Consider the following 6,990-nt stretch of genomic DNA (forward strand, 5'->3'; position numbering starts at 1 on the left):
GACTGAAGTTTTATTTTGAAGCGCAGAAATATTTGTAGTTTTTTTTATCTATTCCATGTTTTTAATCTTCTAGTATACGAGACATCATTTGTAAATAATAAAGTGGTTGTGTTTAATTTAAAACCTGCATTTTTTTCGATTTCTGTATAAGTTACAATATTTAAACTAATATTCAAACCGTTAATAATGCTTATTGATAAAATTTAATCACTTCTATAGATTTGCGAAGTTAATGTAGAGATTTTGAAATAATTTTGAAGTGATACCTCTTAGATACATGCAGTCGTTAAAATATGATAATGAATAAATCGTGATAATTAGAACTATTACATTAGTTTATTTCTAAACAAAGTGCACGTTTAGCTTATGTTTAATTCATTTTTTATGTTTTATGCACTAATATAATAATTATGCTCCTTGTTATAGGTATTATGTTATACAAAACGGTTCATTGTCAAACAAGTACTGAATAATTTCTTATAAGTTTCTTATAATGTTTTATAAACTCGTAACTATTCATTTGACGTCAATTAAAACGATAGATAGGTATTACCTGAATTGGTTTTTAATATTAATTACGAATTGCAGTGACTGCTACCTTTCTGCATTGTTTAATCCCGGAGGCAAACGTTTCAGTATTTTATTAAAACGATAAATAGGTAATGCAAGGAAATAATATCATAGAAATATACGTTAAAAGGTACATATAGGTACATGCTTATAAGTCTTCAGGCTTCGGCGAGTGGTGAAATTGAGCTTTATTCTCTTTATATAATATACTTACCCAAACCCAATACTGTATGAGACAGAATAATTTGTTCGAAAGTCAATTCTTTTGCAGTAGGTACATTTTTTTATAATTGAAAGATAATTTTAACAGAACAATTAATTTAATTAATCTTCTCAAAATTTTAAGCATGGTTATTGGTTAGTGTAGGTACATTCAAAACTATTTTATTTTGTACTTATTTTTAATCAAAGCCTTTAAAGCTTCATAAACAACACCTATTATGAATATAGTATCGTCTTACCAATTACTTTACCTGAGCCTATGTAATGGAATACAGATACATTTAGAAACCACTTGCCGATTTACCACGTCTGTGTATATAGATATAGTATGTTAAGAAACTACTAATTTAAGAGGATAGGGTTTCAAGCAAGGGGTTTGGGTTGGGTACTTTTGTATGGGCTAGTGGTGTTGTGATGAAATTTCGCAGCCAGTGATGAAACTTGGATATTTTAAAAGTGATGAAGTAGGTAGGTACCTATGCTTCCCTTCTACATTTTGTAGCTGAAAATTAAAGGAATCTACTACATAGTTACTATACTTATATTTTTTGTTTATTCATTTTATTGCGAGGAGGATATACCTAATACATAATTCCCCGTTTTAAAATCTGAAAATATATTACATTATGATCATCATCATCAGCCCAATAACGGTATGGGCCATAAATCATAATCCACCACGCTGGCCAAGAGCGGGTTGGTAAATGCCACATGTCGCGAACTTTTTGATACTTTGACATGTCTGTTTCCTCGACGATGTTTTCCTTCTCCAATAGTACATAAAGTATTTGTTTACAAGTTTGAAAACTTGATAAGAAAGTTAGCACGCAAATCGTTTCAGTGAACCAGGGAACATGTTTTGCATTTGAATTAATGAAAATATTCACGCTTACATTTATCAGCCCTGTTTTTGGTTAAAAAACGTCCATTGTCCATTGTGTAAACAGAGGATGACAAGGGGAATGCTAATTATTTATACTGTTGTTTTGGAACTTTTAATGCTTTTTCCTGTTAATCAATTCAAATCTATGGGCTTTGTGAAACAGTAATCGGTCTATGGTTAATTCATGGATTTAAGATAGGAATTGCAATTTGTAATAACATTACTTGTTGCATTACTGATTACCTATGATTTTAAGCTTTGGTAGAGAACTTGACTGATTGTGATGAAATTTGTGTGAACTGGCGACATTAAAGGTTTTGTGGGATGAAAAAGTTGTTATCCATAATACATATAAAGGTTAAGGTTATCTCAATTATATAAAATTTTTCGTCAAAACATCCACTTTTTGTTACACACACAAACAAACAAGTACTTAACTAGATCGATTCATATTTTAAAAAAATAAATAAAATTCTAGTTCAAGTGCCTAACTAATGAAATGTAACCTTGTTCCAATTTTTTCATTTTATATAGTAATTCTTATTACCTATCTACATATCACACTCAGGAAAACACAGGTTTTGATACGTTACACATTTCGTAGTGTAACTGTATAGTTATCTATTCTATTAATAACAAAAAAATTATACCTACACAGAATAAAGTGAGTTTTATCAATTGTATACAGGTAGAGCGGTAATCCCGTGCAAACCAGATTAAACTTTGCGCGACGTGAGACGCAAACTGAATTGGTTTTTAATATTAATTACGAATTGCAGTGACTGCTACCTTTTTACATTGTTTAATCCCGGAGGCAAACGTTTCAGCATTTTGTTTGCTATTTGTATAGAGTATACATTAAAATAGAGGCAGAAAATAATATAATCGTATACTATCAAACACATTTCAGAAAAGGTTTTGAAAGGATACGTTGCGATTAAAGTCTTTGTAAGATAATATAGGTAAATACAGTTAAGTACCCGATATGCAGATAAGTTTGGCTTCAATATTGATATGATTATTGATTTACAATCATTATAAAGAAACCACCCAAGCTTGAGCTTTAAACAAAGACCATTATAAAAATGACACTAATCCACTATTCGTGTTATATGTTCAAAGAAGGAGGTATTTGCTACCGTTGCTACATGGTTGTTACAGATAGGTAACTACTAACTATTCTCTTATCTGTAATCAGATGTCAAATGCCTTCGTGTGAAGTCCCATGTGCCTAGTAGGGTATGGGGAAGATGCATTATTAAAACACCTCGTTCACTGATAGATTATCTTTAGGTACAAGTAGGTAATCAGCGTTCTGTCCTGCCAGACCGATACTTAATTTTTCTTCGTCCCTGCTGGGAATCGAACCAAGGATCCTTCGGTTCTACGCTCATGCGTTAATCACTGTACCAAGGAGGCGGTTAAATACAAATGCCTTCGAGTATTTAAATGTTATCTCCTGAAATTACTCTGTACGTGGTTTAAATATTTTACCACGGTAGGAATCAGACGCTAAGCGCAATCAAAGCACTAATGCTTTGTAGCCATTTTGTAGCAATTTGCCATTTTCGAGCTGCGTCAAAAGGAAATATGAAATGCTCAGATCTACTAATTAGATGGCCTTATATTGAAGCTAATTCGTGAAGGTTTTACAGGGATGCATTGACTTTAAGCGTTGGTGAGTTAAATATTAGGGGCCCCACTTTAGCAGAAACCATATGAATATCCATATTATATGAACATAGAAAGATAGAAACACGGAATTCGTCAGTCGGATGAATAGAAAAATTGTTTGCACAACATTTAGGGCCGATTTTTCAATCCTTGGTTAAAACTTATCCGTCCATTAAAGTATTACACGATAATATTAAAATGTCACCTGTACACTGTCAAATACAGGTAATTAGAATACATGTTTGAAGTGGTAGTTTAATACGTTATTCAACGAATAAGTTTTATCCAAGGATTGAAAAATCGGTCCTTATTCAAATATACTTAAATCCAATTTATTAAATTAATTAAAAATCAACAATTTAATAGAAGTTAGCGATTTAATTCTTACTATATTATAACAACATGAAGACACACTTATTTATAAGTAGGTAGTAGGTATTTCTTTGAAAAGTATTTTTTCAACTTGAAATAAATTGCCTTATTTTTACATAGTATACACGTACCTACCTCGTGGTCCCCGGGGCCTCATCATACTTACTTAAGGCTATCTCTGCAGAAATGCCTCCAACTTGAACTCGCGAAATATTTAATTTAAATTATATTTGTTAAAACTGTTTAGTTTATTGTACAAACAATGTAACCTAGATAGTATAATGTCGAAGACAGTTTCATTTAATAAAATATTTTGTTAGAAAAAAAAGACGAGAAACAGCTTTATATTTTAATTTTTTATTAGCAAATATTTCAAAACAAAGGTTTGCTAGTCTAATCTTTTATGAAAAGGCATAAAATAAGTAAAGACTGCGGACAATTTTCTATTTTTTAGATAATACTAGCGGTCCGCCCCGGCTTCGCCCGTGGTACATATTCACGTTTTCTCTACATAAGAACCATCCTCGAACTTCAAGGAATATAATAAAAAAAGGATTAACGAAATCGGTTAAGCCGTTCTCAAGTTATGCGCTTACCAACACACACATTTTGGGATTCATTTTTATATTATAGATTATTATCTTTCAGATTCCTTGGCTTAAAAAATCTCTGTATGAGTTTTCATCTCTCTCTTTATATTTCAGATACGTCTAATATGATTTTCAATGGATTTTTTTCTACCAGTCTTCTAATACACACATCAAGTATATTTATACTTTAAATTAATATAGCTGTTTAATTAATATATTATCGTTTACATTGTAAGTATTATTTATCTGTTAAAAAAATCTGATGGTTTAACTTATTCTTTCAATCTGTTTCTTGCGCTTCAGGTTTCTGATTGACTCAAAACAAACTAATGAGAAAATATCCATCGTTTAGCTACGAAGAGATTGTCAAGTACAAATTACAAAAGCTATTACACAACGACAATGATTTATTATTGTACATTCAATCAATATTGCGTAGGCGCCAGCGGCAGTCTTTATTTTGACATTACCTACGGGAAAAATATACCGGCCGAATTGAGAACCTCCTCCTTGAATTTATATTTTGGAATGGCGCGAAGGATGCGGGTTCGAGTCCCGCTTCGTGATCGAATTTTTTCTATTCTTTATAAATTTATATTTATAAATTTAAACCTCCTCCTTTTTTAAGTCGGTTAAAAAATATATTTCATTGCTATATTTAAAAAAAAGCTTCCTTAATAAATTTGCTTTAAGTACTTGCTTATGCACTAGGATTCCTTTTGCTCATCTCTAAAGACTCTGCTGTACATATAATATTACGTTCATGTTAAAAATGAAGAGTTATTTCATTTCTAGGCTGGTATTTTTAAGTATGGAAAACATTAGAATAGAAAAGATTACATATTTTCACGATTACATATTACCTATATTAAAGACAATTAATAACACAACTGTGTTTAGTTTTATTTAAATGTAGATCCTTGTTGCATTAAATATCTCTCTAGCTATAAATAATAAAATAACAACTATTTATGAAAAAAGCCTTTTATTGAACAAAATACTGAACTTTAATTTGAGTGCAGCACAATTTAAAGTATTAAAAATATGTTTATCCTGATGCAGAAGCTACGGTGGTAAGCTCGTTATGTATTTGCACATATACTGCATAGCCATCAGCCATAGTACAAATGAGAAGCCAATTAACACAAACTGTACGAGATCAAATTCTGGCGGTTCCATCAGGTTTTGTCATTCATGATGCTACAAATTAATGTAAACATCAGCCCGAGGACCACCAACGATCCTATCACCGTCACCAGCTGGTTGAGATTAACCTGCGGGCCTTCACACTTCATTTTGAACCACCTACGTTCCTTGGTAGTACTTACACATCCAGCTCATTACAATCAGCAAGGTAACGAAAGCAAAGGCGATCAGGATCACTTGGAGTACATCAATGTTGTAGCACACGCTGCTCTTCCCCATATCTACCGTCCATTGACAATATGGCAGACGACCAGAAAAAGTAGCACCAGAATAACAATAGACCCTATTATCATCAGCAGTTGGTTCAAATTGAAACTGAGGCCGCAGGTAGAAGAGCTTGAATTTCCACCCAACTTTCGACCCATAATGGTTCACGACAAAGGCATTTTGCCGTTCATCAATTTCATTTTCAAATTTCCATGTTTCGAGAGTCCCGGTATGTTTTTATTTCACTTTTATAATTTTGATATAAAATCGAATTGGATTTTGCACTACTTCATTTTGATGTTTGAAAATTTTATCGATTGAGCGAAAAGTATTTTGACGTTTTATGCTCTATGGTTGGACTGAAGTCATAAAACTTAATATTTTAAGTACAAACTATTAAAAATAAATAATACTGTCAGTTGTGCTACTAAAATCTTTTGTTATTTAACGAACTGAATATAGGAATATAATATTTTTCAAATAGGGACAAAAATAAGGAAAAAAACGCTCTTAATAGAAACCACTTATTTAATAAATTATTGAACAAGCAACAATAAATAGGATAACCTAGAGAGTATAAAAAATAAAAAAATAAAGATATAACATAAAGTCCTTAAAAACAAAACCTCAGTAGTCATTTATTTATCACGTTCGAGCTTTTCCTTGTATCGTACTCAACATAAGATTATTGTTAAATATGTATCACATTATTCTAACCCTCTTCCGTGTTGAACTCTTCTTACTTCCTTATTGAATTCTTCAATCTTCATGCAATACTCTTATCTCTTCTGAAATTAGGAAGAAATTATTTTATATACATATAAGCTTAGAAGTGTCTCAGTTATTCTTACTTTGTGATTTTAAATCAAATAATTTACATAATATACTAGCTTCCCGACCGCAGCCTTGCCCGCTTCGACTAATTTTTTTCAAATTATACACTAAAACCTTCCTTTTGAATAATTATATCTATTAAATAAACCATCAAATCTGTTTTCTAATTTTAAAGCTCTCAGCATACAGACACACAGACGGCGGAAAGCGATATTGTTTTATACTATGTAGCTTAGCCAGTCGACGACTTATAGAGTCATTACTTCACTAGGTATTTTAATTTGGAACAAAACGAAAATATTATTTCGTATCTATTGTATTATTTACAAGTGCAGTCTCCCTATACACGTGGTATTCGATCAGACGGAAACTCATTAATGTTTAATGTAACCGTTTAATCAGATACTGTATTAAAAGTATTTGTATCAATCA

Source organism: Colias croceus, chromosome 19 (assembly GCF_905220415.1).
Source record: "Colias croceus chromosome 19, ilColCroc2.1".
NCBI classification, from domain to species: Eukaryota; Metazoa; Arthropoda; class Insecta; order Lepidoptera; family Pieridae; genus Colias; species Colias croceus.